Here is a 25,432-nt window from a genome sequence, read left to right on the forward strand (position 1 = left end):
AGGGGGAGGGGGAGAGAAGCAGATGGGCACTTCTCCTGTGTGCCCTGGCCGGGAATCGAACCCGGGACTTCTGCACGCCAGGCCGACGCTCTACCACTGAGCCAACCGGCCAGGGCCACGAGTCGTGATTTGGAAAGCTACCGCAAGTTGCCGCGTTGACACACGGGTCCAGTATCGGCAGTTTGATATACGAGTTAACTGATTTACAAGCTCAGTTACTGAACGAATTAAATTCGTATCTCAAGGTACCACTGTAGTCTTCCCAATTTGTCTGTTACTATTTTTTATATTGAACTTTTGGTTTTTACACTATCTTTAGATCTCACCCAGTCAAATTACCTTTTTCAAGTGTCTCCGTGTTTTCTTTTAGTTGTTCTTTGGTTTCATAATTTGCTGGTACATTTTTTACCTATTTATACTTATAACGGTATAAGATATAAGACAGGAAAACCTTCACACTTCAGTCCACGCCACATGCATGTGAAGAAGTCACTGAAACATACTCTGTTGCTCTAATAGAAAGAGGCCACTGCAACACCAAACATTTCCTTAAAATGTCCCTAAATGAGACATCCTTCCTCCTGGGGCTTTCACGGAAGAGGCTGCAGAAGCCTCCCAGCCCTGGCACTCTTAAGGCTCAGGCCACAGCCACACAGTGCCCACGGGCTGGCTTCTGCTGGGTGCAGAGGGGACGATGGCAGTAGATTAATAAACACTTTGTCCAAATAACAAACCTTTCAAAATATTGAGAGACATAAAGACCAAAGCAAATGCAGCTACTGCAGCTGGTAGACCACTTACTTATACAGGGCAATTAACATGACAACCAGTCCTAAAAAATCAAAAAGTCATACCTAATAACAGTTATGATTCTCAGAGTGTGCTGCTGGATTCTATCTGCTATTATTTTACTTGGGAACAAAACTGATATTCCTAAGTAACACTGGTCTGCAGTATTTCTACTATATTTACCTGTTTTGATATCAATATGATGCTCACTTCATAAACACTTCAGAAGTTTTGCTTCTTTGACCACAATACAGAGTGTAAACAGCACTTAAATAAGAAGCTCCCATCTGCTTCTCCAACCCCCCTCTCCTTCCTCTCTGTCTCTCTCTTCCCCTCCCGCAGCCAAGGCTCCATTGGAGCAAAGTTGGCCCGGGCGCTGAGGATGGCTCTGTGCCTCTGCCTCAGGCGCTAGAATGGCTCTGGATGCAACAGAGCAACGTCCCAGATGAGCAGAGCATCGCCCCCTAGTGGGCATGCCAGGGGGATCCTGGTGGGGCACATGCGGGAGTCTGTCTGACTGCCTCCCCATTTCCAACTTCAGAAAAATACAAATAAAAAAAAAAAATGACCTTGTCCTGAAAGTTTCTGAACCCTGGACAGGGAAGCCTGACACACAGCAGGGCTGGAGAGGGTGTGACCGAGTCGAGTTCCCAGACGCTGCACTGTGTCAGCCGCCGTGACATCAGACTGGCAGTGGTCGCTCACTTACCCAACAGTCCCTCTGCTGTGCCTCTAGCTAGGAGAAAGGAAACGTGTCCCCGAGTCATGTACACCAATGATAATAGCAGCTTTATTCAAAGCAGCCACACACACCAGAAACTCACGTGTCCATCAACCGAAAAATATATGTAATAAAATGGATGAACCCCTGAACCTCCTGAACACTATGTTTAGAAAAAGAAGTCGGACACAAGACAACATACTGTATGATTCCACTTACGTGAAGTGTAACAACAGACCACACTAACCCACAACGACAGAAGTCAAGCAGGGACAGCACGTGGGGAGGAAGTGACTCAAGTGGGTAGAGGGAGGTTAATGCTCTGTGTCCCAATCTCGGTGATATTTAAACCGTGTGGACACTTCATAAAAATTAATCAAGTTATGAGTTATTTCATTCTGGGTTTTTTTTAATTTATGTAATATTAACATTAATGTGCACAGATCAGAAGTGTTGAAACAGTCAGGGTCCCGTCAGGAGATAAAAAATTCACACGTAACTTAAAAACAGAAAAATTTAATATAAAAATTATTCATTTATCAAAGGTGGTGAATGACTAAAAGGGGTAAAGAGAACTCTGAGCAAACGCAGACAGCAGTTCCTACCGACAGGCCTCAGGGAGAGCACACAGAAAGGGACTGTTCATGGGACAGGCTGCGAGTGGCAGGGTTCTCGGGAGCACCAGCGGGCTGGAGCCGGTCCACGGGGACCTGTTCGCTGGGGTCCTGCGGGGGCCGGAAGCAGCCCACTAGCACACTAAAGAACGTCACACCACGGAGAGTGAGCCAGGCTGGCAGCCACACCTTAAAGAGGGAGGGAGGAAACCCAGCCTACTGCCACACGAGAGAAGCCCCTTCCCCACTGTGTCTTGCAGGGTCCCTCCCTCTCCCTCTAGTGACAAAATCAACATTGTGCCTAAAGGAAAAAATGTTTACAGGCTCTAACTCAGGTCATCACACCAGCAGAGGAAGGTGAATCTGCAGCTGAGGCACTAGCTGGTTCTCTGCACAAGGCTGTAAGATTAAAGCTGCATCTACACCGAGCGACCGCCACCCGATCAGGACCCTGGAACACGGTCAGCACAGCACAGAGCTGCGGAGCCCCTTTCCTGCCAGCACCGTTCCCTCCTCCTGTCCCAGCGCACTGGGGGGGCGGCACCTCAGGGCGTGCCCTCACTCCAGCACTCCAGAGGGCACCAAGCTGCCGGCTCCTGTCCCAGCGCACTGGGGGGGGGGGGGAACCCTCAGGGCGTGCCCTCACTCCAGAGGGCACCAAGCTGCCGGCTCCTGTCCCAGCGCACTGGGGGGGGGGGACCCTCAGGGCGTGCCCTCACTCCAGAGGGCACCAAGCTGCCGGCTCCTGTCCCAGCGCACTGGGGGGGGGGACCCTCAGGGCGTGCCCTCACTCCAGAGGGCACCAAGCTGCCGGCTCCTGTCCCAGCGCACTGGGGGGGGGGGGCCCTCAGGGCGTGCCCTCACTCCAGAGGGCACCAAGCTGCCGGCTCCTGTCCGAGCGCACTGGGGGGGGGGGACCCTCAGGGCGTGCCCTCACTCCAGAGGGCACCAAGCTGCCGGCTCCTGTCCCAGCGCACTGGGGGGGGGGCCCTCAGGGCGTGCCCTCACTCCAGAGGGCACCAAGCTGCCGGCTCCTGTCCCAGCGCACTGGGGGGGGGGGACCCTCAGGGCGTGCCCTCACTCCAGAGGGCACCAAGCTGCCGGCTCCTGTCCGAGCGCACTGGGGGGGGGGGGGACCCTCAGGGCGTGCCCTCACTCCAGAGGGTACCAAGCTGCGGCTCCGGCTGAGGCTGTTCTCAGACCCAGTGTCCCTTTCCACATCCTCCCATGCCCCTCTCTGAGCCACACTGCCTCTGGCAGCCCCTTATTTTCCGGCTCAGGGTCACAAGGCTCCTAGTTTGAGAAAACGGGAAATTTGTGTCTCCCAATCTTGTTCCTTTTCATGTGATCTCTGAAAGGAAGAAAAGTAGAATTATTTAAAACCAGAAGTCCCTGTTCAAAAACTGTGATAACACAACCATAGCATTTGCTTCAGTAAGTTAGTGAATTCTCTAAAGCAGTTAAAATCCCAATTTAAACAACTGCATTAGTACACTATAGGTTTCTTCTAATAATGAACCAATATCTAATTAAGATTTACATTAATGTAGATAATTCCTGTATGTGAGGTTGATTGGCAATGGGAGAAGGTCATGTGAGGAACCAGGCCTGGAACTTTGGCAGAAACCGCCCACACCCATGCACGCCAAAAGAAACTTCCAGGAGTCCTTTGAAAAAGAACAACTGTCAGCCAATGAAATTTCGCCACGTCATATCAACCCGACCACCCTAACGACGACGCTATAAATTGCCCCCAAACAGGGGAGGCAGCGCGACTTCTCTGGCCCATTTTGCAGACCAGAGAACCTCGTCCGGGATGTGCTCTACTAAATAAAGCTTTTGCTATTCCACGCTTGGTAAATACGCCCTTCTTTCTTCCTCGACAGGGAAAATACCTTACACTATACACCAGAGGACACAAACCTTGACCAAATTAAATCTTTGTGTAATTTTTGACCACTCAGAATAAAGAAAATCCACTATTATGATAGCCAATCCAACAGAGATGTTTCAAAGAAAAAGTTTAGCATCACATATAATCCACCACAAAATCCAACTCCTTTTCCCACTGACACTAAGTGAAACGCAGATGCAGGGAAAGCACATCAAAATGCAAATCGGCGCTGCCCTCCTCTGAAATCACTGGCTGCTATCGTCCTTATTCGCATATTCACCAAAATTTAATTGTAAACAGAGTAATTATGGTACTAAAGTTATTAAATACACAAAGCAAGCTTGGAACTATACATATTCAAATAGAATCTCAGTGGCAGATCAACTTTTATATCTGAAACAATACCCTAATTAATAGTCAGCTCTGATAATAAAACGGTCCTGTTTTTCAGATAACATTCCAAAAAAGTTCTGCTATGAATATTAAAATAAAGTTTTGTGAAAAGGTATTTAAATTTCAATAGCTATATTTATCACAATACGGTACTGTATTTAGACAACTGGCATTTTCCAAGTCCTGGATTCAAATTTGGAATAATTTCTTCTTTTTAATCTTCTGTGGAAGAGAGAAAAGAAAAAGCTTGACTGATTCCGCTTACACTTAATGAGCTCTATGAATTCATCACACCCAAACTGGAAAATGGCAGTGCTGTAGAAAGCTGGTCACAGTAGGCGCTAGACATAAATTCTCCCTAAAATAGGCAGACACATTAGCCCCTCTGAGAGGGTCCTATATTTTCACGAAGCGTTCTTTAAGCTCGTAGCTTCTCTGACGCTGCTGAATAGCCTGGTGACTCAAGGCTGCTTAGGCACACTGGACTATTCGCCACTCCGTTAACGTGGCACCAACCTGGTCTACCTCCACTCTTCACAGTAAAAGTTGTTTCTTGCCCCTGCCCCCGCCACGATCTACATTTACTGAAATCTTCCCCACCCAAATGTCTCTCCTCCTCTGTCAGATGTGACCTCCAGTTTCAGCACTGTTCCTACCTCTTACTGCGTTTGACAAATGTTACTGGTAAGTTTATAAGCTCCCAGAAAAGAGAACTGTTTTACAATATACTGCACTTGGCAGGAATTCAAAAAATGTGCAAAATTAAACAGCAAAAGGTTAAGTTTTCTTTTGCCCTGTGAGTACCTGACGTCTAACTTACACTTCATTAACAGCCCACAACTGCAGGGGATGTGTCACTCCTGTTAAAAGCCCAGCACAAAAATCTCTTCCCACTCTCTACACTGACTATGCCAAACCCTGTTCATCCTTCTCAAAACCAGAATGCGCCTTCCTAAGTCACCCTTCTCAGTAGACTTTGCAAAAGGGTAAGCATACTTCCCTTTTGTAACCGCCCTGCTTTGTGTTGCATGCCTCGGTCCCGACCTCAAGACTTCAACTAGTAACTCACCGCTGTCCGACATTCAACTTCTCCCTCAACTAGAGCCTTCTCATCAGCCTTAAATACACTCATGGCTACCCATTTTTTTTAAAAGTGTGTTGTAATGCCCCTCCATGGTCACCCTACCTTTCCTCTCCCTTCCCATGCCCGACGCCGTGACCCTGACTGTGCTGCTGGCACAGGATCTGCCCGAACAGCGCTGGGGCGGGCACGGAGCCCGGTCACACGGCGGGCCTCGCGTGGGCCTGCTCCACGGCACTCATCGGTGCTCACCACTCCTTCCCTGAAACCCCCCTCCTCTGCTGTCACCACACAGCACTGGGGGTGTCCGGTGTCCGGCCCACTGTCTAGCGCTGGCACTCAGACACCTGGGGCGGTGCAATGAGGAAGGCCGCTCTCCCCAGGTGGGAGCTCCAATCCCTGATGACCAGCTTCACAGCAATAAGCGAAGGTTAGCTGTGAACTGACGGAGAGAAGGCGCGGTTGTGCATCCATTCACGCCCGCAGCAAATACCTGCCCATAACCCACCACGTACCGACCACTGTTCTAGGCACCTGCTATACTCAAGGAACAAAACAAAGGTCTTGCCGTTGACACTGAGATTCTAGCAGAAAGAGACGTAATAAAAATAAACATAATGGATATATGATCTAGTATGTTGGAAAATGCAGGTGCTATGTTCAAACATTAAGAAAGTAAAGCAGGACAAGGGGTATAGAAGACAGAGTGCACAGGGCAGCTTGCAGTATTAACGGGGGGGGGGGGGGGCTCATGGTTGGCCTCATGGAGAAGGTAAGACGTGACTCAAGACTGGAAGGAGGTGGGGAAGCCACCCGGGCGAGTATCTAGGGCAGATCTTCTCAGCAGAGGGATAAGGAGCGCAAAGCCTACGGCGGGAGCATGCCAGGCAACAGAAGAGTAAGGGTGCCAGTCTGGAGTGAGCAGGCAGAGGAGGAAGGGGAGGAGGAGGGGGAGGAGGAGGGGGAGGAGGAGAGCTAGCAGAGGACAACTGGTCACGTGAGCCCTGAAGGCCACATGACTTTGCAAAAGGGTAAACATATTCAAACTTCTTTTGGAAGGTACTATACTTGCATTTTAATTCACAATATTTCAATCAAAATTAAACTCACACTCTAAACATTTGAGTCAAGGACAATTTTCTCACTTGACCAATTTCTCACCAAAGTTTTTACATTTTTTTATAGTTCTTGCTAACATGTATGATTCCATTCTCAAAATCCATTCCATCTATAGACGGAACTATATAAATTTATACAAATCCCAAATGTCAAATGCCTTTCTCACTAAAGTCACCTCGAAGTAGGAAAGGGTTTGTAATGGATGAAATTCCATTCCAGAAAGTAGACAGGAGTAAGCCCTATTCCACTGTAACTTACATATATGTTTAATTTGGTAGCGCTCTACTAGAGTGAGTGGTTTACAACTTTTTAACAGAAACATAGAAACTTTCACCATGCTATACCCCTTTTTAATTTAAACTAAAAAATAATACTGACTCCCATGGAATTCTACATATGACAATGTGGACTGCCTGCTTCATTAATTCATTTGCTCAGCAAATATTTCCTGAGCACATACTCTATGCCAGACTGTTCTAGAAAATGCGAACAGAGCAGTGAACAATCAGACAAGAAACCCTGCCCTCACTGACCTTGTATCTTTATTTAAGATAAATTTTAAAAAATTAAAACATGTCCACTGCTAAGGAAAAATAATAGTAAAGTAGGGACACGGAGTTGGGGGAAGTGCAGAATTTAAAAGGTGATCTGGTAAAGCCTCATAAGAAAGTGACATTTAAAGCAAGACCTAAGACTAAAGTGAGGGAATCTAGCCAGGCAGTTGTCTGGAGGAAGAGCATCCTACACGGAGGGAGTGGCAAGTGCAAAGGCCCTGAGGCAGGAACATGCCCAGCTTGTTCTAGAAACAGCAAGGAGGCTGGCAGAGCTGGCAGGGAATTAGCCAGGGCAGAAAACTGGCTCCCAGCAGAGATGTAAAAGGGCACAGCACGGTGACACACCCAACACACAGGCCGCTGCAGACACACCGAGACGGGGGATCATGGGAGGTTCTGAGCAGAGGAGCAGTGGCTCTGACTTACATGTTAAAACACCGCTCTGGTTACTGCATCAAACAGACTGGAAGGGGGCAAGGCAGAAGCAGCTACTACCGGTTACCACAATGGAGTTACTATTGAAATAATGCATCAGTCCTCACTGAATAGTAAGAATGTCAAGTTTTTAAAACAGTACTTTTAGCCCCTAAACAGAGGGTTAGAGAGTAACCTAAGAGGTTTTCTTTAATTTTTTTGGCTTTACATAAACTACCCTACTCCCCAAAAACAAGTCTTCAGTGCCAAGTAGAAATAATTGATATTAGTGACAGATGGTCTAAGTAAGTAACATGCTAATCGTCTCTTATTCTAGATTTCCTCAGCTCTATCTTTATGGCAAGTTAGTTCACCAGGAAATTAAACACTTGAACTCATTTATTCCAAAGGCATTTATAAAACACCTCCAAAATACGTGCTGGAAACTGTGTGAGGGGCTGGAAATACAAACATGAATGAAAAGCAACCTTTGGGCTCAGGACACTGCACTAGCTTCATGCAGAACAGCATCAACAGTTACAATTTAATACTATACCAGCAGCCTCCAACAAGAATCAATACAAAGACTTCCAGGTAAACAATGTTTCTGAATCCATGATAAACCTATTTATTAAAAAGAGTGAGCAGTTGTAGACATCTACAAAACCAAACTCTGTCAGTTTCATGGTGAGAAAAAAGTACCTTGTTTCCAGTGATGTAAGTTTTTAAGATATTGAAGAGCTATGAAACTGTTTCCTCTGTTTCAATCAGAGCCAGAAAGTGCAGCGCAAAAGCATAAACTCTATTACATAACGCACCATCCTGAGGCAGTACTTCTCCATCCTGGCTATCCACCAAAATCACCAGTGGAACTTCAACAATAAAAGCCCTACTCCAAGAGCCGCCGCCTCTGAATGTTTAAGGCTGACAGGGTTGTGATACAGAGATCTGGACGGAGGCGTTCCGGTACATCTGCCTTTCTTCACTGACTCACTCGCTTCCATGTAACAGCTCCGTTACATACCACTCTACTGGCTTACGCCATTGGGATAAAAATCCCCTCTGGTTCATTTAGAAGTTGAGTAAAATGTATAAATAAGTGAATGAATGACACATAAGGAGCCAAAAAAAAATTGTCCTTTTCCCATCCCATTGTATCCCAAGCCAAAACCACACATTTTTACTTCAAACTTATTTGGGATTAAGAAGTAATTACCTATTTTGGTGTGAATGGCTTCCTGCCAAACTACACTGGGTTCAAGTGCAAAATCAAACAAGAGGTAATCGGTCAACAAAGAATTCGTCACCTCTTTTGCTAAATTACATCAGGAACAATTTGAAAGCAATACATCTAAAGATAATTCTCTCACAAATGAGCCAGCTGATCAGAATTTGATTAATGCGTTTGATTAGTGCTAAGAAATCATCTGAAAAATAAAACACTGACTCTTGAGTTTATAGCCACTTGCCAATACAAAGGGTCTTGCCCACAGTTTCCACAGGTGAGAACAGAGCTGTAAGAAAATCCTCAGGAATAAAAATACACTTATTACCAACACCATTTAACATGAAACCTGAGACACAGAAAGGTGATGAACTGTGAGTTCCTGTTAGAGACAGCCGGTCAGAGCCCTTGTGTCACTCAGCGAACATGCATGTGAATAAAAGTATGAAAAGCATTCATGCTATATGGCACCCTTAGTAGCATTAACAAATAAGAGTCAAATGTAACACAACAACTATAAGAATACAGAAGTGAACCTCGAGAAATAATGATCCTATAAATTCATAGGTTTATTCCTGATGAACACTGAGCTAAACTCAAACTCTGATCCAATCTTTGGAGCAATTGTCACCCTAGTCATGGTTTCACACCCACACTGGAAAGAACTAGGTGAGGACTCGCGCTTCTAACTCTGAGAAAGGAAGGATCTTCAGAGAAGAAAAATTTCTTCCTTATCATAATTATTTTTACATGTACAGTATTAGGAAAGTGATTAATGTTCATTATAAAAATGTTTGGCATAGTGAATGGATTTTTTTAAAATACAGTATCAAATAAACCTCCTCAACTGTCACTTCCTTTAAATGATTTCTAAAAGTTCTAAAGGAGTCAACACTAACTGCAGAATTAATTTTTAACTGAGGGGCCAGGTAGGAGAGGGTAAAGGGGGATAGATGGTGATGGAAGGAGACCTGACTTGGGGTGGTGACCACACAATACAGTGTACAGTATACAGTATACAGGTGATGCGTTGTGGAATATTGTGCAACTGAAACCTATATAATGCTTCTGACCAATGCCACCCCAATAACTCAATAAAAAATAACTTTTTAACTGAGAACACACAGTATGGCACGATTTCAAACACAAGCCCAGCATACCACACTGTCACCACATCCCCCCAACACAGAAGGATTCCGTGAAGTCTCTGCCGCTCGCTTCTCATTCTGCGTCCTGACAGAGCAGGCGGCAGGTCCAGCCCTGGAGCCCTCACCGGTTAGGGACCAACCAGGAAGCAGACACTGCAGTCCAGTCACTCACCTCCGCTCCGGTTCCAGGAGCTAGGAACGGCCTGCCCTGCCTGAGCAAAGGCATCACGCCTGAGAGGGCAGGCAAGTCCACAGGGGACATTGGGAAGCAAACCACGCGGTGCCTAAGCCACCGGCCTTGTCACCCTGATCTGACAGACCTCATTATAGTCCACTTTCCCCATTCTCTGTGAACACTGAAACTCTGCGCCCCACCCCCCGGTTCAGGAGACAGCCTACCTGCATCTGGAAGCATTATCTTAGCTAGGTGAGGTCATCCCAGTATCCTTTGACTTGAGTCTGGTAACTAGTAAGTATGTTCAAATCTCAATTGTCTCATAGAATGCCTTCCTATAGTTAATTTTTTTAGTCACTGCATCTGGCTGATGTTCCTGAATCTTTTTAATCAACAAAGGTCATCATCCTCTTTATTTTTTTCCTCCCCCTTGTCATTCATTCTGTAAAATTTCCTACATTTTGAGTTTTGATGACTGTGTTCCTTTATTGTAACTTAACCTGTTCCCCTGCAATATGTTACGGCCGTTCAGATCGTCCTATCTCTGGTGTCAAAGCCCTTCAACCAAAAACTACCAAGAACATACCTGTAAGTTAAACAAGCTGAGATAACACACACCATGGGGACAGTGGGACAATCAGTAATGGAATGTTCTAGAGGATCTATTACAGGGCTCGGGCTTTGGTTGGCTGAGTTGGAGGAGGATTGAGGGAGCAGGGCCCTCTCTGAATTGGATGCTGGGAGAAAGTGGGGTCGTCCTATGTTTGAGTATGGCAAGAGACCTCTCCTAAGGGAGGGGAGACTAGAAGGAAGATGAACCCGTGACTGGTAAGGAGGCAGCAGTCACTCTCTGGCCAAGAGTTTAAGGGTGGCATAGCGCCCCTGGTTTTAGTCACGCCTGTCTCCCTCTATCACACACTCGGAGAAACCGTGTCGGAAGCATGCTGTGGGACGGGTGACATTTAACCAGGGAGCAGCAGTCCACCTGGGAAGGGGGGGGGCGCAGCGCGGCCCCAGAGCTGTTCTTCCCTCCTCCTCGGCACCGGGGCAGCGACTTGCAACCTCTGCACCTCAAGGCACAGGCAAACTAATCACTAAAATTCTGCTGCACAAACACCAAAAGAATATATTTCTTTGCCAACCTGCCAAAAATAAATAAATAAATAAATAGGTATAAATTTAATGCATTCACATCGGACGGCTACTGATATGTTGGCTGTTGTCATTTTTTTAGTGGACAATCTCAGGGACAAGAGGTCTCAGTGCCCCTATGCATCTTTCAAAAGTTCTTGTGGCACACGGGTTGAAAATCGCTGTGCTAGGCAGCACAAGAAGTGGGCCACTGTGTCCTGGCACGGCCCCAACAGTCTCAGGAATTTTCCTTGCTTTCTAGTATGAGATATTCCAGTTTCCTCTTATACTTATGGGACGGTCGCTGAGATACCATTAAGTAAAAAATGCAAGGGGCCTGACCTGTGGTGGCGCATTGGATAAAGCGTCAACCTGGAAATGCTGAGGTCGCCGGTTCAAAACCCTGAGCTTGCCTGGTTAAGTTACATATGGGAGTTGATGCTTCCAGCTCCTCCCTCCTTTTCTCTCTCTCGGTCTCTCTCTTCTCTCTCTCCCTCTCTCTCCCCTCTCTAAAAATGAATAAAAAAAAAATTTTTTTTTTAAATGCAAGGGGGCCCTGGCCAGTTGGCTCAGTGGTAGAGCGTCAGCCTGGCGTGCAGAGGTCCCAGGTTCGATTCCCGGCCAGGGCACACAGGAGAAGCGCCCATCTGCTTCTCCACCCCTCCCCCCCTCCTTCCTCTCTGTCTCTCTCTTCCCCTCCCGCAGCCGAGGCTCCATTGGAGCAAAGATGGCCAGGGCGCTGGAGATGGCTCCTTGGCCTCTGCCCCAGGCGCGAGTGGCTCTGGTTGCGACAGAGTGACGCCCCGGAGGGACAGAGCATCGCCCCCTGGTGGGCAGAGCATCGCCCTTGGTGGGCGTGCCAGGTGGATCCCGGTCGGGCGCATGCGGGAGTCTGTCTGACTGTCTCTCCCCGTTTCCAGCTTCAGAAAAATACAAAAAAAAAAAAAAAAAATGCAAGGGAAGAACTGTGTATAAAACATTTCTATCCATATAAAATAAAGAGACCTATTATATGCATGCTAGCTATGTATAAAACCCCCAACATTTCAATAAGTTAAAAGAGAGCTAACCCAGTTTGATAAAAAAAAAATGGGCAAAGACAACAGGCACCTCACTACACAGGACACCCAAATGGATAACAAATATATGAAAAGGTGCTCAAATCACTCACTGGTCGTCAGGGAAATGCCAATTAAAGCCACACCGAGATCTTCCACACAACCACAGAACGATTTAGAAAATTTCTTTTACTGTTTACCAGGAGTACCACGTGGAGGCAAGGCTGCCGAGGACCTGGGATGTACACTTTGCTGGTAGGAGTAAAAATTAGTACAACCACTTTGGAAACCTGTTTGGCAGTATCCATCTATTAAAGCCGAAGGTACTCATACATTATGCCCACAATTCTACTCTTAAGATAGGTACCCAACTAAAATGAATACATGTGAACCAAAAGATACCAACAAGAATGGTTACAGCAGCATTATTCACAACTGCTAGAAATTAAAAACTATTCAAATGCCCATCTACAGCAAAATGGATAAATACTATGTTGTATATAATCTGTGGTGGTTTTAACAAATGGCCAGAAATTTTCTGACACACCTCCTATAAGGAGGTAAAGTCTATGTTCCCTAACCTTGAATTCAGGCAGGTTTGTGTCTATTTCCACCAAGAGAGTCTAGCGGAACTGATGTTGCGTGACTTCCGAGGAGAAGTCCCTCTCGGGAAGCTTCCTCTGGGAACCCAGCCAAGGCCGCTTGGAGAATCTGCAGCCAGGGCACAGACCCCTTTAAAGCAACAACAGGGCTAGTTGTAAGGCATAACTTATTCCCAAACCAGAAGAGGAAGGACATGCACTGAAGAAACACAACACCAACTAATGCGCCCACACGTGCAATGTCCAGGTTAAGCTTGGTGTCTCGTTACAAGGGCCCAGAATGAGAATGCAGGAGCTCATCTCCAAAACAGTTGTGATTTTATCCACTACCAGAGACTGCACTCACCTGGCATTTCTTAAAAACCTCCTCTCTGTCACAAGGAAGTGCTGCTGCTGGACGCTGACACTAACACGTACATGATGACCACTACGGTCAGCCGTCCCTCTGGAACCTTCCAGCAGTGAGAACTGAACACTATCTACAGTCCACCAGGGACTCAAAAGTGACAAAGAAGCAAAGCAAGTTTCAAGTGGAAGTTTCTGTCTCTGTTGACACTGTGTTTTACATAACCACTGGAAAAATAAAATAGATCCACTTAAAAAAAGATGCAGGCCCTGGCTGTGGACAAAGCGGCATTCCGGCACACCGAGGCTGCAGGTCCGCCCCTAGTCAGGGCCCAGACAAGAAGCAACCAATGAGTGCACAGCTAAATAGAACGAGTAGGTGGAACAAGATGATGTGCCTCTCCCCCACCCCGCCCTCATCAATGAAAACAGGATTTTTGTTAATGTAGGTGCTGACTAATCCCAGATGACCCTGGTGTTCAAGACATCCCAGCCATACATGTGCGTGAAGGAGCAACGGAATGATTCTAGACTCTCACCATCCTAGAGGGACAAGCTGTCCCCACCAAACTCCTGCTCTTACCCCACCCTGTATTTGAAAGAACAGTGGACAGGGATTCAGCTTGTTCTTCATGTCTCCAAAAGACAGGACTGGGTGGGAAAATAAGAAAGCAGACTTCCTCTCAATACAAGAACTTACTAACAGTCGAAATTTTGTAAAAAAAAAAACAAGATAGGCTGTCTCTAGAGCAGCAGTTCCCAACTGGAGATGACCTTGTCCCCCGCCAGCGATGATGCTGAACATCCTAAAATTCAAAGAACCCCCCAGAACAGAGAATAATCGGCCTGAAATGTCACTAGTCTCATGGCTAAAACACTACAGGTAGAGCTCCCTGTCACTGGAAGCATTCCGTTATAGACCAGATAACGTAACAATAACCAGGACATACATGACTTTCAAACCTGATGGGAAACAAATTTTAAAAAGATTATCTGTTTCAGATAACTCTCCAGAGAAAAACAGGGATGTTAAAGTGATGATGATTATGATGATGGTGATGATGATAAACATTTACTGAACACTGACCATGGGCCAGACATTGTATCAAGTGATGAATGGACGTATTTCACACTTAATTCTCACAACTACCCTAATGAAGTAGCACTCTTCCCTGGTTTGAAGGTGAAGTTAGGTTCCCTAGGTCACACAGCAGCAGTCAGTCAGTACCTGAGCTCAGATCCACCTCGCTCCAATTGTACACACCCCGGTCTGGGCCATAAATATGAAATGACTTTCACAGCTTCTGCATTCTAGAGAAAGGAAGCTGCCCACATTCTAGAAATGCGGAACAACGTCTGAATATCTCTGTACTCGCTGCTAACCTGGCTGGCTAGGAGAAAGGGGAAAGGATTATTTGAAGAAGTCCTGTGATGAAGGAGAGAACAATTATCCTGATTGTCCCCAATTGACTACTTCTGTAAGAGCCAAGAAGCTCTTATAGACCCAGGGACTCTCAGTCAGAAACTGAGATTAATGATGACATCCCTTTATCCACAGGCGTGAAAGTCAGGATGGACAGACGTTTGAACAGCCCCGACTGGGAATCCTGCCCTTAACAAATACACTAGACGCAGATACATGGTTTCTTGGCTGCCGACACTCACGCCCATCTGTCAGGATGGCACCGTGCCTGCTCACATGTTGGTCAAACTGTCACTAGGGCATAGGTGCCAAGCAATGATAGTTTTAAATGGGCAGCTTGCATAGCGCTGTAAGAGCTTGCTCTTCTGCGGAAAAATAAATTCTCTGCGCTAATACCGAAGGGCTGCGATTGCATATGAAACAGTCTTGGTCAGTGTCAACACTGCGGTGGAAAAAAAGATCTAGGATGGAAGAAAAGACTACGACTAAGGAAGCGAAATCAGACAGAAAAGGTACTTGGAACGCAAACACGCGGCTGCCCGACATCTTCTCACACTTCCCATCTCCCCTCAGTTCCTGTCGTGCTGATCTCTTCTGCAGTAAAACCCTCTGCTCACAGCCCTTGATTTCTTTTTCACAGCACAATACACTTTTCCATGCTTTCAATTAAAAAGTAGAAATGCACTGATATTTAGTAGTCTGACATGAAATAAGTTCTCTTTATTGAGTGGTTATTTTTTAATGACAGAAGTCTGATCTATAGCCAAAAAAAATCATTTAAATATACAAAAGAGAGCTGAAACCAAATGGGACTGTCATAGATAAATTTTTAAAAAGTATAATTTGTTCGAGGAAAAATATAAAGAAATGCAATGAGTGCTGAGAAAAAAATATTGAGTATTTCCGTCACAATAAATTAGGACTTGAGGCTGTCACCTGTCATACCCCCTACCTATAATTTTCCTACACTGTGTCTGGTTCCCATCCTACCTTTAAAGAACTTTGGATCAACAGTGCAGTATCTAATGCCCTTACTTCCCAGAAATGCTTCCCTAAGACTTAAAACCCCAGTGCTGCCGTTAGAGCCATTTGTCCTCATGCAGTCCTTGGTGGTTCTGAGGAACAGCTGGTCATCATCATTCTCTGTATAGTTCTCCAGAAGCAAGTATCAGGACACACTGATTAACCCCCGTCTCCTCTGCCATAATAAACAAAAGTGTTTCCATTAACTTTTCCTCTTTGGACCAACTTCCAACCCTGTTTTTATCCTTTCAGCTGTCAACTCTTAGGCCCTTATTAGGCCTGATAAGAAATGTCATTCATCCACATCAACAACGAGCCCAAACCGCCCCCCAAAAAGAGAAAAAAACCCAAACTACTCTTTACCCACATGTACAACTTACTAAAAGTAGCATTAGTATGGAGTTTGAAAGTCCAGCAGATTCTCAGCATCCATCACTGAAGACAGCTGCAAAGCCTAAAATCTACCTTTATTCTTCTATGAAATACTAGGAACTTAATATTCTGAAGTGACACCAGTTTCATAGCTTTCTGAAAAACATACATTACACAAGGTGGTAAACCAAGTTAAGGGTCATGAGTATATACTGTTCTTTCAACCAACTTTTATTTCCTTTCCCCCATGGCCCTAAACAACTTGTCTTAAATATCATTTATCCACTATCAATTTCCTCCTGCTCGAGAACCGACAGTACCTTCCTAGCAGCCAACGGAACTGATTATAATCTCTACAGTCTAACCAGCAGTCTTCTACACACATGAACCAACTTCTCTTCCTTTACTTCCCTCTCCCCCCTTCACCTGATGACTCCCCAAACAGCCAGGTCTTCTCACCTTTTGCTCTAGGACCTACCTTTGCTCATGTTAGTCTCTAAATGGTTCCCCACTCCCTATCAAAACTAGACTTACTTTCACCAAGACTCAAGCCATGTCATACCTTCATGAATCTGTATTAACTGTCATACTTAATTGCTCACTCATTTCTGGTCTTCATTCTGGTATGCAGTTTACAGTGTATGCCCAACTGATTGTTTTATAAAGGTAAGTAAAATAATTTTTTACTTTTTGGAGAAAGGGTAAGCTTTCCAACAAGCGATTCTGGAATAGCTCGACATCCACAGGCAAAAGGAAAAGAAAGAACCAAAACCTAACCCCCACATCCTATATAGAAATTAACCCAGAATGACCCTAGACCTACACGTAAGACATAAAACTGTGAAGCACTTAGAAGAAAACAGGAGCATCTTCCTGATCCAGGGCTAGGCAGAGTTCTCAGACATGCATGATATCAAAAACACAATCCCTGTGTCAGTAAGTTAGTCTTCATCAAAAGTAAAAACCCTTACGCTGCAAGACACTGTGAGAAAACAAAAAGAGAAGCCACAAACGGAGAGAACATATTTACAAATCATATATCTGGCAAAGGACTTGTATTCAGGACACATAAAGGACACTCTAAACTTAGTAAGAAAACAAACAATCCAGCTACAAAATGGGCAAAAGCAGTGAATACAAAGTCACTGAACTAAGACATTAATGGCAAAAGCACATGAAAAAACGTTCAACATCATTAGCCATTAGGGAAATAAAAATTAAAGCCATAATGAGATAACACTACATCCCTATTGTAACAGGTAACAAATATATCGCCAACACCCAATGCTGACAAAGATTCGGAGAAACTGGATGTCTCGTGTTGTGATGACAGGACTGTAAGATGGTACAGCTACTCTGGGGAAGTCTGGCAGTTTCTTAATAAGTTAAACACCTACCCTATGTCCCAACAGCTGGACTACTAAGCATTTATCGTAGAAAAATGAAGACATGCCCACATGAAAATCTGTGCGTGCATGTTAGCAGCTTTATTTGTAATAGTCAAAAATTAGAAATAGCTCACATGTCCTTCAAAGGGTGAATGGTTAAGTATAATGTGCAAAAGACATCAATGGACAAGAATAGCACAATTATCAAAACTAGGAAATTGCATTGATACAGCTTTAGTAATTAAACTAATTTGATTTTCAGTTTTTACACTCTTTTTGTTTGTATTGTATCTAGTTCTAAGGCATTTTATCATGTGTAAAAATTCATGTAACCATCACAACAATCAGGATACAGAACTGCTCTATGACCCCGAAGAAATTCCCTCATGCTACCCCTTTATAGTGATGTCCTCACGCCGGCAAAACCTAATCTGTTCTCCATCTCTGTAATTCTGTCATTTCGAGAATGTTGTATACATGGAATCATACAATCATACAACTTTTTGAAATTGGCTTTTTTCACTCAATACAATGCCCTTGAGCTCCATCCAAATTGGTGCATGTGTCATGTGTCAGTGATTTGTTTCTTTTTGTTAGCAGTACTGTTTCATTATGTGGCTATTCCCCATTTTATTTAACCATTCACCCACTGGAGGATGTGTGCAGTTGTTTCTGGTTTCTGGCTACTATAAACAAAGCCCCTGTGAACATCATGCACAGGTCTTAGGGTCAACAAAAGTTTTTACTCCTCTAAGCCCTGGTCGTTTGGCCCAACGTGTGGAAGTCCTATGTTCGACTCCCAGTCGGGGCACACAGGAGAAACGACCATCTGCTTCTCCACCCCTCCCCTCCTCTCTCTCTCTCTCTCTCTCTCATTCTTCTCCTTCTGCAACCATGGCTTAATCAGGCGTCCCCAAACTACGGACCGTGGGGCCGCATGCGGTCCTCTGAGGCCATTTATCCAGCCTCCCGCTGCACTTCTGGAAGGGGCACCTCTTTCAGTGGTGGTCAGTGAGAGGAGCACTGTATGTGGTGGCCCTCCAACGGTCTGTGGGACAGTGAACTGGCCCCTGTGTAAAAAGTTTGGGGAAGCCTTAAATGGTTCAAGCAAATTGACCCAGGTGCTGAGGACAGCTCCATGGCCTGCCTTCTGCGCTAAAATAGCTTGGTTGCCAAGCAATGGAGCACTGGGTGGATCCCTGTGGGAGCACCTGCAGGAGTTTGTGTCTCTGCCTCTAGTTTTTACTGCTCTTCCAAAATGTCCAGGGGAACGACTTCTGGGTAATGTGTGAGGCATATGGTTTAACTTTTTAAGAAACTGCCTATCTAATTTCCCAAGTGGCTATACCATTTTACATTCCTACCAGCAACATGAGGTGTATAATAATTTCAAACTCTCAATTTCCAAAGTATTTCCTGAAAGCCTGAAAAAGCAGAAAGATTAAGCCTGACCTTAGTTTTTAAAAAATAAATTTTTTTAATGTTTTTCCTAACTTCTTTTTTATCCCCTCTAACAAAGAATTATGAGATATAATCTGTATGTTGATGGCTCTGTTGCCATAAAGTAAACTGTAAACTGCAACAAGAGGTGAAGAAAGCCACACTGCCAGAAGAAACAGGAAAGGTTTATGCTTCTAAGTCCTCCCAATACTGTAGGAAGACTAAAAGTTTAACAGCAGTTTCCAACACTCAGCCTTGTGAAATCTGATCACAACGCATTTATACACAGTACCATCAAATAACGACATTTGTTCAGCTGTTACTTGGAAAAACAATTTGAGAAAAGTAACTAACCTGAAATAAAGCTACAGTTATCTTGGATTTCTAATCTTTTTTTTTATTTTAAGCATAATCGACAATTAGATAAGCGTCTCTCGGGGGTTCTTGACAGGAGGAGCTATGTCCACAGCAAACCTATCTGCCCCACTTGCAAACAGCAGCAAGACCTCTCGTGTGTAAAGAGAAAATGCGATAAAGGCACAGGAGGAAACTATAAAGCCCCCAACAGGGTGGGATGGGGTGGCCCTTGTTCCTAATGACTTGCCAGTTCTCTAATTTAGTCCCTTGTGGGACCAACCATCTTGTTCCAGATACTGAGCTCCACAAGACAAATGTGGCCTCTTCCAATAAAGTATGCATTTGCTTAAAAGGTAGATGACAGAACACTCCCAAATCTTAAAGCAATAACCTTGCAATTTAATTATCTAACTTCCATCTATTATATCTTCTCACTTAATGTATATGGCTTTTGATAAACATTTAAGTGCATGTTTAATATTCATCCCAAATATCTGCCAATGTGAGCAGTGTCTAATCTTAACTTCCAAATCCTAGTGTATCGGTTCCGTTCCTATGGGCCAGAGGCTCATGAACAGATAGAAGTTACTGCAAAGAATCAGCAAGAGTCACATACCTACATGAAGACTAAGTAATATGATTGACAATGTATTTTTCCCAGCTGACAAAGTTGATGCGGCCAATAAAATTCTTAGTAAGTTTACTGAAGAGTATTACTAAAAGTAGTTACTCGTCATTAGTATTTACTGGTAAATGCTAAAAATCTAACCCTTTGGGGGGGGAAGGGCACACCTCATCTCTCTCTAGGCTCTCGAGAACTTTCCTTTTAAAGTGTTGCCAACACAGCACTCAGAACGAGAACCTTAGAACATGCTTGCGTTTGAATGCAAACATTTACGACAACATTGGGAGAGATGGAGAAGTAACTGGGAAAGTGCATGAAATTACTTCAAAACCCCAACCTCAGAATGCTAGATACTTGAGTATAATACAGGAGCTGGGGAAGGGGGCACAGCTCACTTTGCATCTTTATGATGTCAAGTACATATTAATGGTAGTTTGGTCAAAAGAGCCAAATATATCCTAGAGTACAAACACATCCTGGCTAGCTATACCACCTACTAAATGCTTTGTAAAGATTCTACCACCTATCTAAATTACTCTTACGCCCTTGTTCAAAATTCTCTATTTGCTAAATTTTAATAATAATGTAGTTTTTCAAACGTGTCCTATACATTTATTGACTTCTTGTGTGCTGGATGTTATATACCTGAGATTAAAAAGAATGACTTCTATTAATTTAAAACAAGGAAAACTGCCTGACCAGGTGGTGGCACAGTAGATAGAGCATCAGACTGGAATGCAAAGGACCCAGGTTCAAAACCCTAAGGTTGCTGGTTTGAGTGAGGGCTCTTCCAGCTTGAGCATGGGGTCGCCAGCTTGAGCATGGGATTATAGACATGACCCCATGGTCGCTGGCTTGAGCCCAAAGGTTGCTGGCTTGAAGCCCAAGGTCACTGGCTTGAACCCAAGATTGCAGGCTTGAGCAAGGTGTCAGTCACTCTGCTGTAGTAGCCCACGGGTCAAGGCACATTGAGAAAGCAATCAATGAACAGCTAAGCTGCCAAAACGAATAACTGATGCTTCTTATCTCTCTCCTTTTCCTGCCTGTCTGTCCCTGTCAGTCCCTCTCTCTGTCTCTGTCACACACACAAAAAAAGAAAACTTACTTCAACTAAACACTGCAGCAGCAAGAAAAGACTGTACCCTAGTAGTTCCTGGCACACAGTAGGCACAGTATATCTAAAGAGTCCACTTCCACTCAGTTTGAAAATTAACCTCAGCAAGCAAGTAAAACATCCTACCGGTCTTTAAAACATTCTCCAGTCCTACTCAGTTATCAATCCATTCTCTGGACCCATTAAAAGCAATTTTCCTGAAAGCCTCACCCATACAAAGAGGCAGAATTGAATGCCCATTAAGTTCACTGCCTGATATATGAAGACATCAGCACTAGCACATTTGTACCAATTCAGGAGTAATCCTTCATTTGATATAAGGTAAAATGTAAAGCTTTGCTTCATTTTCAGTTAAGTTTTATTTTAGTCTCCGAATCAAAATTCTATACATAGTAAATTATCTTAGTAGGGATGGCTTTAAGGAAAAAATATAGTTGTCAAAATAAAAATCTTGTTTTTCCTTTTCTAGACATGTGGGATATTCACTTATTTATTATTTCACATTAGTTCCTTTAAAAAAAATGCTGGCCTATTCAAGAAATTTAATTTTAGGGGCTGTCAACATTTTGAATTCATTACTGTTATTTTTAAAATATACACTTGCATCCTGGAATAAAACTTAGCCTAAGCTTTTCATATAGCCATTTCCTGGGCACTAACTAACTTACTACATGCCAGGTTCTATCCTTGACACATGACTACTCCATTATCTCATTTGTTTAACAAATATCCTCTCATAATCTTTGCAGCACTGAATATAAGCCATTAATCTATAAACTTGATACAATTTGTACTAGATACTAGTATTAAATTGATAGTAATGCTTAACACAAGCTTATTGTTATTAAATGCAAGCTGTTTTACTGTATTAACACAGACTGTGACCAGCAATGCTGAGATGCAGAGACCACCACCTGTGGTAGCTGCCGCAGAGAAAGCTGTTCTTGCCTTAAGTTACAGCCCCTTCTCTAGGTGGCAGATAAACATAACCTTATCTACCCAGACATTTAACTCCTATTACTCCATGCCATTTTGAACAGCACAAGCATAATCTGAATAAAATAATTATATAAAGAAGTCTTGCTTCCCTCCAAAATTGCTTTAAAACTGAAGACTACATTCTCCCCCAAAAGTATCATGCTCAGCATATCTTGAAAAAGTAAGTGTCTTCATTCTGAACTCTGAAAAATAAATACTGCTGCATAATGCCTTTTCACTTGCGAATTTCAGACTCAACAGACGGGCAATTCCAGTTTTTTGTTTCTTTTTTTAAGGGGGAGAAAGGAAAATAAAGACGCTCTTCAACAGTTCCCGAAAAGCACCGCCCTCCCAATAGCAAAACTATTTCCAAGCTGTTCCCACAAAGGGAGATGGGGAGGGAAAGGAAGAGTCCATACAGAGAAAGATAAAAATGGTTGGCTTGATAGAGAAATTAAAAGAAGAGTGGGTTCAACAGAAACCTCCCCAACCCCACCCCCCCATCAGCGACTCGGGTGCTGTTCGTCGAAATTAACTAATCAGCTAAGAGTTTTGAAACCAGGGCCAAAACCTATTTTGATGGTAGGAAACCTATCTGCTGCCCTTGAATACAGCTGCGTCAGTACGGGGTGGCACCCCGCCCGCGAGTGGGGAGAGATCAGAAGAGGACCTGTCAGTGGGTCACGAAACCCCTTCCTTGTAAAACTCCCACGGGGCTCCACCCCACTGACATCAGACCCCCAAGCGCAAGCTCCCTCACCCGGACCCGGACAGGTAAGCCCAGGGGCGGTCCCGGACGCTGTGCCCGACGGGACAGGCTCCTTCGCCCCCTCTCAGGGCTCAAGTCAAACGTCACCTCCTCTGAAATGCCCTCTCCCACCCCCATCACCCGGGCCCACCATCGCCGGTCCTCACTGCAAAGAACTTTCTCAGCATGTGCAAATGACCGTACTTGCTTCTCCTCCGTGTTGACCCTCCGGAACGCCAGCTCCGTGACAGCAGAGGGGGCTCATCGGTCCAGCCCGGCACAGACCCCATCTCTCAGGCCGGGCTCCGAGCGCGCACCACGCCGTCCCGAACGTGCAGCTAAGCCTGGAGGCCAGCCTGGGCGGGGCCGGCCCGGCCGGTGCGGGCAGCCCCGGGCCGCCGCGGGGCCTACGGGACACCGAGCTGGAGGGGATGCCCGCACTGCGCACAGCACCCCGGGGCCGCCCCAGCCCGCGGCAGCCCCCTGCGTGGCCCCCGTCGGCGCCCGCAGCCCCCCTACCTGAAACCGCACAGCTGTCGCCGTCTTCCCAGTACGAACTTCCCGCCGCTTTCGCCGACTCGCAATTCCGTGGTGGCGCTGACCCCGTCACACTCGGCAGTATGGGGCCTTCCCATTGGCTCGGCGGCGAACGAGAGAGGCGGGGCGAGTGGGAACGTCGCGGAGCGGGGCGGAGCCTGTGCCAGCCCCTCTGCCGCATTTGAAATGCCGGGAACTGGGAGCCCGCGCTCCCACTGCATGCTGGGAAGTGGAGTCTTTCACAGTCGCAGTAGGATTCCCCCGCCTTCTACCCCCGTGGGCTTCTGGGAAATGTGGTCTACAGGCTCCAAGTCAGTCCTGCTCAGAGGCTGTACCCCTCGGTGCATAGCAACCGAAGTAATTATTGCCAGTGTTCGCAGTGGCTTGATTTATTAAATAAGTGTTGACAGCAGGTTGGATGTAAAAGTTCCCACTGGCTGTCTCCTCTGCCTGTGTGAACTTGCGTTTCCCACCTCTGGTGCACCTGCACCGCACTGGAATGCTTGCGCCCCAGCAGCTGCTTCAGTGCACGAGGGCCTGGCTCCGGAATTAAATAGCCCAGCCACTAGTTCAAATCCTAGCTCTCCTACTTTATAGCTTTGTGACCTAAATTACTTAATCCCTAGGAGTCTAAGTTTCCTGTTTCTGCCAGGACTGAATACATCTATAGACAGCGCTTTGTACATAGTAAGTAACCAATAGTAGAGAGGATTATGTTATTCCGCCCCACTCCCATTGCCAAGTATCTAAAGCAGGGGTAAACCTTTTTATACCTACTTCCCACTTTTGTATCTTCTCTGTTAGTAGTAAAATTTTCTAACCGCCCACCGGTTCCACAGTAATGGTGATTTATAAAGTAGAGAAGTAACTTGATAAAATTTATAAAGCAGAGTTACAGCAAGTTAAGGCATATAATAATAATTACTTACCAAGTACTTTATGTCGGATTTTCCCTAAGTTTGGCAGAATAAATCTTTATAAAACAACTTACTATAGTTAAATCTATCTTTTTATTTATATCAATACTTTGGTTGCTCTGCTACCGCCCACCCTGAAAGCTGGAACACCCACTAGTGGGCGGTAGGGACCAGGTTGACTACCACTGCTCTAAAGCCTGCCTGTCTTTCAAAGCCTCTTTCAATATCCTCCTAACCTTCGCTAGTATTTTATCCGTGATTTTCTTAGGCCACAGTTTGCTTTGTACTTACAATCAGTTGTCTAAGCCTCCATCACCCATAAGACTGGAAGCGTATTGTGGACTGGGACACTATTCTAGGTCAAAATCACCAAAGCCATAGAGATTTGCAATAAAGCTTATGAAACATAAGCTTCAGAGCCTCACTGGAACAGGTCCTTTCTAAAGCCCTGGGAAGAGCCTTAACAATGGGGTTACATCATTGTGTGATTTTGGTTTTGGTTTTTGTATTTGCCATGTAAAATATTTTTGTATGACTTTCCTAAAGAAGGCCTCCAAACCTGTGTGAACTTTAGTCCCCACGAAACCTAAATCTGTCAGTTGGATAGTGCAGCATTGTGCATGATGACTGACCTTTGCCCCTTCCAGATCCCATCACCTGCTCCCGCCTGCCCTCCAGCCCAGGAGGCTGAGCTGGAAAAACCACCACTTGAAGGCTCCTATGACCCCTGGCTTCTTTTGAAGTTGGCCAATGGGGAACACTCCCCAGAGGACTGGACAGAAAGACAAAGGTTGCTGAGGGTAGGTGTTCCCTGGGATCCTCGTTGGTAAGATCACCTTCAGTTGGCTGTGTCCCTTAGCTGAAGGTGACTGCTCCATGGCTCTCCCTTCAGCACACAGTGACATCTCCCCTCCCCCTTCATGCCTTAGATCTTCAGATGAAAAATCACCGGCTGCTGTTGCAACTCAAGTTCCTGTTCCTTTCCTGTGGTTTCCACCCCCACATCTCCTTTGCTAGTTGGCTCATTGCAAATAAACCTTCCTCAAATTATCCTCTTTCAAATGTGTCGTCTGCTTCCTGTTGAAATCCTGATGGAAACCTGCACACAAGGTGAGCACTTGATGAACATTTGTCAGCAAAGAGAGCTCAAAGATTCACACCTCTTATGTGTGTGGGATTCTCCAGCAAGACTCAGTGGACAGAATCCATTGAAAGAAAGCATCTTACACACATGTACACAGCACACC

At 45.2% G+C, this 25,432-nt stretch overlaps 1 protein-coding gene across 2 annotated transcripts in view; it reads right to left on the reverse strand.

Annotated features, from left to right (window-relative positions):
• The window catches only part of LOC136376546 (serine/threonine-protein kinase VRK1), a 73,168-nt gene extending 49,833 nt beyond the window's left edge, over positions 1-23,335 (reverse strand). For both annotated transcript variants that reach the window (XM_066342673.1, XM_066342672.1), the window contains exon 1: positions 23,251-23,335. The gene's annotated coding sequence lies outside the window, so the exon portion shown is untranslated. The remainder of the gene's footprint in view (positions 1-23,250) is intronic.
• Between the last annotated feature and the right edge of the window lie 2,097 nt (positions 23,336-25,432).

The sequence above is a fragment of the Saccopteryx leptura genome, chromosome 6 (genome assembly GCF_036850995.1).
Source record: "Saccopteryx leptura isolate mSacLep1 chromosome 6, mSacLep1_pri_phased_curated, whole genome shotgun sequence".
In the NCBI taxonomy this organism is placed as follows: Eukaryota; Metazoa; Chordata; class Mammalia; order Chiroptera; family Emballonuridae; genus Saccopteryx; species Saccopteryx leptura.